Source organism: Macrotis lagotis, chromosome X, assembly GCF_037893015.1.
Source record: "Macrotis lagotis isolate mMagLag1 chromosome X, bilby.v1.9.chrom.fasta, whole genome shotgun sequence".
In the NCBI taxonomy this organism is placed as follows: domain Eukaryota; kingdom Metazoa; phylum Chordata; class Mammalia; order Peramelemorphia; family Peramelidae; genus Macrotis; species Macrotis lagotis.
This window is the reverse complement of record NC_133666.1, coordinates 30,889,081-30,897,283: the sequence shown is the minus strand read 5'-3', so window position 1 is coordinate 30,897,283 and position 8,203 is coordinate 30,889,081. Positions and strand designations below refer to the sequence as shown.

The 8,203-nt window shown below is 36.6% G+C and overlaps 1 pseudogene; it reads left to right on the top strand.

Moving 5' to 3' along the window:
• Positions 1-734: 734 nt before the first annotated feature.
• On the top strand, positions 735-3,814 carry LOC141498626 (transmembrane protein 187-like; annotated as a pseudogene).
• The last annotated feature ends 4,389 nt before the right edge of the window (positions 3,815-8,203 follow it).

Here is an 8,203-nt window from a genome sequence, read left to right as displayed (position 1 = left end):
CAAGCAAATCTCAAGAGAATTGCAAACTATGAACAATCATATGAAATAATATAACAAATCAAAGAGGAATGAAAAGGAAAATCATTCTGAGGTTTCATATAAAACCTAGCAAATTGGCAAAGATGACATAAAAGTAAGGGAGCAAACATTTATATAGTGCCTACTATGTGCTGGTCCCTGTGCTAAGAATTTTACGAACACTATCTCATTAGATTCTCACAACAACCTTCTCTCCATTTTAGAGTTGAGGAAACTGAGACACAGATATTAAATGACTTGCCAGGATCACATAGATAGTAAATATCTGAGTGAAGATTTTAACTTCTTGGGTCTTGGGAGTAAGACTCCAGGATGAATATAATAAAATATTATTATGTTATGAGAAATGATGAAAGAGACAGTTTCAGAGAAACCTGGAAAGACTTGTATGAATTGATTAAAAGTTACACAAGGAAAAGTAAGAGAACAATGTATATATACTGTACAACATTGTAAGGGGATTGTGGGAAGATGGCAGAATAATGCAGGAAACTACATGAGTCTCTGAAATTCCTCCACAAATAACTTAAAATGATGCCTCAAAGTAAATTTTAGAGCAGCAGAAATAATTAATTAATAAATAATTATGTAGTAATACAGGGTAAGACTACTTGGGAAGACATTAGAAAAGATCTGACTTCCCAGAGTGGAGGCCTAGACTAATTGAGGTACATCTTCTTCTGAACAGATTAGCAATGAATCAACAACCAGCAAACCCCGAGGGGCAGCTACAACTTCAGCTTCCAGAGCTTTTGTCCCACAGCTGGTTACAAGTATAGGCAGTTAATCAGGGGAGATTGTTGGGACCTTCTGCTGGTATTGGATACAGGACTCAGGGGCACTGACCAGACTGGCAAGCACATACTGCTAAGTATGGCACAGAGGAGCAGAGGCCATGTTAGTTGTGGCCACTCACAGTAGAGTCTCTGGTTTCCAGGGCAGAGGAATAAACTGACATCTGCAACCAATAGAGCATTTTTGGCGGTAGCAGTGCTGGGGACCTTTGTCAAGTCCCATGGCAGAGAGGAACACCTGAAGTCACCTATAGACCAAAGTGGGAGCCAGAAGAGTAGTGACCACATCTGGCCTCAGGTTATAGAACACTGGAAAAGCCAAGAGGTCAAAGATAGAGCTCAAAATACAAGAGCATGAAAAACCTGAACCCTAAGACTTTATCCCCCGCCCCCGCCCAGAGCAGAGCTTGATTCTAGCATAAAAGAAATAGGCTGTTAAGAAATGAGTAAAAAACAAAGAATCCCACCAGAGATAGTTACTATGGTGATAGAGATGATCAGGGTTCAAACTCAGAGGACAAAATGACTTCATGTAAAGCTTAAAAGAAGAATGTAAATGGTCACAAGCCCAAAAAGAGTTAGAAGAGCTTAAAAAGAACTTTAAATATCAAATGAGTGATATTGAGGAAAACTGGAAAAAAGAAATGAGATGAATGCTGAAAGAATGCAAGATGGGGCGGCTAGGTGGCACAGTGGATAGAGCACCGGCCCTGGAGTCAGGAGTACCTGGGTTCAGATCCGGCCTCAGACACTTAATAATGACCTAGCTGTGTGGCCTTGGGCAAGCCACTTAACCCCACTGCCTTGCAAAAACTTAAAAAAAAATAGAATTTGGTAAAGGGGAGCTAATGACTTCATAAGACATCAAGAAATAATAAAACAAAATCAAAAGAATGAAAAAAATAGAAAAGAATATGAAGCATCTCATTAGAAAAATAAATTGACCTAGAAAATGGATCAAAGAGAGGTAATATAAGAATTGTTGGACTATCATGGATTTGAAAGTCATGATAAAAAAAAAGAGTCTGCATATTATACTTCAATTTTCTTTTTAGTTTTTGCAAGGCAGTGGGGTTAAGTGGCTTGCCCAAGGCCACACAGCTAGGTCATTATTAAGTGTCTGAGGCCGGATCTGAACCCAGGTAATCCTGACTCCAGGGCTGGTGCTTAACCCACTACGCCACCTAGCCACCCCTATAACTAAGTTTCAGAGTCTCAGGTCAAGGATAACATTGCAAGGAACTAGAAACACTTTAAATATTGTGGAGCTCTAGTCAGGATAACACAAGATTTAACAGCTTCCTCTAAAAAAACAAAGGGTATGGAATATGACATTCTGAAAAGCAAAGGATCTGGATCTGCTACTAAGAATAACCTGCCCAGGGGCATTTAGGTGGCACAGTGGATAGAGCACCGGCCCTGGAGACAGGATTACCTGGGTTCAGATCCGGCCTCAGACACTTAATAATGACCGAGCTGTGTGGCCTTGGGCAAGCCACTTAACCCCATCTGCCTTGCAAAAACCTAAAAAAAATATGGTATTGATACATAAACCAGGAAGAGCAAAAACAGAGAAAGAAAATCAGAGACCAATTTCTCTAATGAATTTGATGCAAAAATCCTCAATAAAATACTAGTTAGGTGACTTCAACAATATATCACAAAGATTGTACATTATGACCAAGTGAGATTTATACCAGGAATGCAGGACTGGTTAATTATATCAATAACAAAAGTAACAAAAAAAATCACATAATTATATCAATAGATTAAGCAAAAACTTTTGGCAAGATATAATAATCATTCCTTTTAAAAAACATTTGAAAACAAAGGGATAAATGGATTTTTCCTTAAAATGATAAGTAGCATCTACCTAAAACCATCAGCAAACATTATTTGTAATGGAGATAGTTAGAAGCGTTCCCAATAAGATCAGGAATGAAACAAAGATAACAATTATCACCCATATTATTCAATATTATAGTAGAAATAAAAGAAATGGAAGGAATCAGAATGTGTGATAAAGTAATAAAACTATCTCTTTTTTTCAGATAATATGATAGTATACTTGGAAAATTCTAGAGATTCAACTAAAAAGCTAGATGAAACCATTAATAGTTTTGCCAAGTAGCAGGATATAAAATAAGTCTACATACATCATCAATATTTCTATATATTACCAAAAAAAAGTTTAGCAAGAAGATAATAGATAGGAATAGTACTGGCTTCAGAAAAATTAGAAAGTAATAGAAAATAATGAAGATGTGAGGCAGATTCATTACCTCAAAGATGTCTTTGTTGGCATGGCCCTACTTTATGATCCTGTTCAATAAGTATGCATCTGGATCTAGACTCACCACCATACTGTTCTAGCTCAGTAGTTTATTTACATTACCAATTTTGGCTTGGTCAGTGTTCTAGTACTGCTACCTAGGGGATGGATGGCAACCTTGGTAGCTCTTTTTATTGAGTACATATCTCTAGCCAATTACTGCTTTACCCTATTCCATCATTTTGAATTTGATATAACCCTAGAATGTCACATTCTTGGGGTGGCTAGGTGGCGTAGTGGGTAAAGCACCGGCCCTGGAGTCAGGAGTACCTGGGTTCAGATCCGGCCTCAGACACTTAATAATTACCTAGCTGTGTGGCCTTGCCCCGTTTGCCTTGCAAAAACCTTAAAAAAAAAAGAAAGAAGAATGTCACATTCTTGATGCTTTGTGGAATGCCATACACATGCGCTGCAAATATGGAGATTCTAACACTGCCAGCATGTATCAGCCTGGTTTTGGTATCTTGCCTGTGCTTTATTGTTTTTAAGCTGGGTAGCCACTGGCTTTCTCATTGGCTATTTGTTCTTCAAGGAATTGACTGGACACTTCTGATCTAAAATTTGTGACATGCAGTTCCACTTTGCACTTTTGTTCTTGACACACTCCAGTCGTCCCCAAAGACACATTGCTGAGGAAAAGAATATTTGAGTAGGCTAAAAAAGCTTCTAGCTTAAGTGTTTTAGTTAATATATTCATTTAAAAAAACAGGGTTTCAGTCAAATATATGCATCCCTTCCATATTTATGCTCAATTCATTGCCTTGGTTTTTCTGTTTCTCTTGACTATGTTCTTTTACAGAAATCTAAAAGAGAGGAGAAACTGGGAGTGTTCTGGGACAAGGGTGGGATTGGGGGACTTCAGTTGAACCTTAAGGTTAGATAGGAATTTTTTTTTGTTGTTTTTTTGTTGAGCCAATTCGGGTTAATTGATTTGCCCAGGGTCACGTAGAAAGTATCAAGTGTTTGAGGCCACATTTGAACTCAGGTCCTCCTAACTCCAGAGCCTCTCCATCCACTTTTTAATGGCTAGTAAATAAAATTTGTTAATTTAAAAAAAAAGGAAGCCATAATAAGGGATAATTCAATTAAATTAACTGTATACCTTCCAAGTCAAACTCAGGAACTATTTGAACATAATTATACAATACTTTTTTCTACAAATGAAGTGAAATTTAAATTGCTGGTGAAATATTAATTGTTCATAGGCAGGCTGAGCCAATATAATAAAAATGACAATTCTACCTAAATTAATCTACTTATTCAGTGCCATCCCCATTAAATTACAAAAAAAATACTTTATTGAACTAGAAAAATATTAACAAGTCATTTGGAAGAACAAAAAAATCAAGATTATCGAAGGAATTAATGAAAAATAGGTAAAGGAAGAAGGTCCAGTTGTGCTACATCTTAAATTATATTATAGGGCAGTAATTAGCAAAACTATATGGTGCTGGTTCAATAATCAAAGACAATTCTGAAGCATTTGTGTTGGAAAATATCATTCACATCCAGAGGAAAAACTATGAAGTCTGAATGCAGACCAAAGCAGACTATTTTCAATTTTTCAAATTTGTTTTATGTTTTTATCCTCTCAAGGTGTTTTTTCCCTTTTTGTCCTGATTCTTCTTTTCTTTTGTCCTGATTTCTTCTTTTGATATTTGGCCTTTGCTTGAAGATTTCTACTAAAGGGGAACCCCAACTGAACAATTTTTCTTTCACGTGCCATCCCTTGAGATGCTTGAAAACAGCTATGGTATTCCGCACCCCCTCCCCAGTCTTCTCTAGGTTAAAGAGGTTCAGTTCTTTTCACTGATTCCCAGAGGACATTGAATCAAGGTCCTACACCCTCCAATTCATCAGTGTCCTGCCTAAAAGGTGTGACATTTACATGAAGTAGCTTCCTCTTTATGAAGTCTGAGAACTCAGGAGCTTTCTTGTTGCTTTATGTGTCACATTGCTGCTGATCCTTGCTAAACTTGCGGTTGATTAACCATCCCCCCTCAATTCTTTTCACCATAACTCGTATCTAGTCAAGGGTCCCCTCTCTTATCCCTGAGAAATTGATTGTATTTAATCCAAGCATAATACTTGTAATTATATATAATTATTTCATATTTTCTGCTATTAGTCTGTCAAGGTCTTTTGAAATCCTGACTCTGTCACACTGTCCCTCTATTGGCTGGTCCTCTCGGGTTTATGTCATCTACCAACGTGATGGACAGACTGCTTCTGTGATACAAATGTTCACCAGTGCAAAGCCAGGACCAGAAGTTTACTAGCTTGTAGTCCGCATTGGTCTATCTTGTCCACAGGAATAACATTTTTCTATGTCATGTTAGAGCTCACTCTCCCATTCTTTGTTCTAGTCTGTGTTCCTATTAAAAAGGGAAATTTCTGCTGAATTTTTCATCCCCTTAGACCCTTGTCCATGTTCATTTAGGTCAGGTGACTCAAGCTCCTCCTCATGGGCAGCTGGGAAATCTCTTCCTGTTCCCTTTTTCAGAAGCTTCCTTTTAGCATTTTTCTCCTGTCTTCCAGACTAAGGAAATTTTCCTTAGCAGAGAAAACCAAGAGCTGAGTGACATATTCTCTCTGTTATCAGTCATCATCTCCCACACCCTGAGCAGTTATTCAGACCTTCTTTTGATCCTCCTGCTTTCCCCCAGCATATCTTTTAAAATACACACACACACATACATTCACATGGACATACATGCAGTCATCATACACATATGTACATGTGCATGTCTATGTGCACACACAGTATAAATATACATGTGCATATATGTTAGTATATTGTACACACACACATATGCACACAAACCCTTTATTGACCTTAACTGTCCTTGCTCTCTGTACTTCCTTCTGTGTTTTACCCCTCTTGACACTGTTTTGGCATCCAAAAGGATCTCTCTAGACCAGAGCTACCAAACAAGTGGCAGCCCACCAGCTGCAGATCAACCAGTTTAAAATGTCATTGGGAAATGTTTAACAAAAGAAACAAAAATACATTAGGACATAGGTATTGTGAATATGTGGTTTTCTAAGTCAATATACAGCCAGCAGACACCCTTAAATCTGATTTAGTGCTCCCTGTTTTTATATAAGTTTGTCATCAATGGTGGAGACAGCTCCCTTTTCCCCATCAGAATTGTTTCTCTTTGTGTCTTGAGAATTCTACCACTGAGAACTTTGTCTCTTTCCTGGATTATTGCTGCTGCAGATTGTAGGCTTCCTATTTTTGCTCTGCCTCCTTTATGGTTTACTTTCATCAAATCTAGGATATGTATGAGTCAAGCTGTGTAGGCCTAGCTTTGCTTTCTTCTCTATCACAGATTCTGGTGGACACTTCTCCACAGAGTTCCCATCATTTCCAACTCAACAACCAGTCTTTTCTGTTGGTGAGACTCAGATCCAGAAGATAATTTACCCTCATGCTCACTTGACCTTTGGAAGGATAAAATGATCGTTAAGGCAAGTCAGGAAATTCCTGTGGCTTCACCTTTCCCAGAGAGACTATCAGTAGCCATCTTGGTCATTTCACTGCCTCTACCCTAGACTGGTTCTGGGTCCTGCTTGTGTTTTTTCTCCTAAATTTCCCTAGTTCTTTTTTTGTCCAGGTGACCTGGAGTATATACTCTAATGCTAATATCACTTCTGTTCCTGCCTCAGTTGCTCCTAACTCACGAGTGTATCTTCATAATATACAAGCTCCTTTGCCCCACCTTTACCTATTCTGATTCTTTTAGATAAAGTACATATACATATATATGTATATAGAGAGATATGATTAATATGGAAATATTAACAGTGATATATGTAGAACCTATATTCAATTACTTTCTATCCAGGGGAGGAGGAAGGAAAGAAAGGGAAGGAGAAAAATGTGGATCTCACAACCTTACCAAAAAAATGATTATTGAAAACTGTCTTTACATGTAGGTGGAAAAATAATTTTTTTAAAAAAACTATTTGATGCTGGCTAAGAAACAGAATGGTGAATCAGTGCAGTAGAGTATGTTGTAAATGATTATAGTAGTGTTGTGTTTGAGAAATGTTAAGGTTTAATCTTTTGGAATAAGGATTTTACTCTGGTAAAAGTTGTTGGGAAACCAGGAAAGCAGTCTGGCAGAAATTAGGTATAGACTACTAGTATCTTACAATATTTACTAAGATATGGTCAAACTGGATACACATCCTAAGACATAAAGGGAGATATCATAAGTAAGTAAGAAGAACATGGAATATGTTACCTATCAGATTTATAGATAAAAGAATTTATGAATAAAAAAGAAATAGACAACATTGTGAGATATCAATGGATAATTTTGATAGCATTAAATTTAAAAATTTGTACAAATAAAATCAATGTAGCCAAGATTACAAGAAAAGCAAAAATTGGAAGGAAAATTTATAGACAATTTCTCAGATAAAGGCCTCATATCCAGATAACTGCAGAATTTTTTTTCTTGATCTAGAAGTTCTGGGTTTTGGCTATGATATTCCTGAGAGTTTTCACTCTGGCATTTCTTTCAGGAGGTAACATATATTCTTTCTATTTCTACTTTATCCTCTAGTTGTAAGAACTCTGGGCATTTTCCTTTTATAATTTCTTTAAATATGATGTCATGACAAATATATATCTGATGAGTCTTCAGTTTTGTCTCCTCAATCTATTTTTCAGGTCATTTGTTTTCTACTATGAGATACTTTCTATTTTCTCCTTTTGACTTTATTTGAAAATTTCTTGTTATTTCACGGGGTCATTAACTTTGATTTCAGTCTCTTGGTATTCTCAGGGAGTTTGTTCTTTGGGCAAGCCTTTATAACTTGTGCTAAGCTGTAATTCATTTCTTAAAAATTATATATATATATATATATATTTAATTTTAATATGTTGTTCATTTATTTTTCCAACTACATATAACAAATAGTTTTCACCTATCTTTTTTGCAAGGTTTTGAGTTTCACATTTTTCTCCCTCCATCCCTCTGACAGAAAGCAATCTAATATAGGCTATACAGGTATAACTATATTA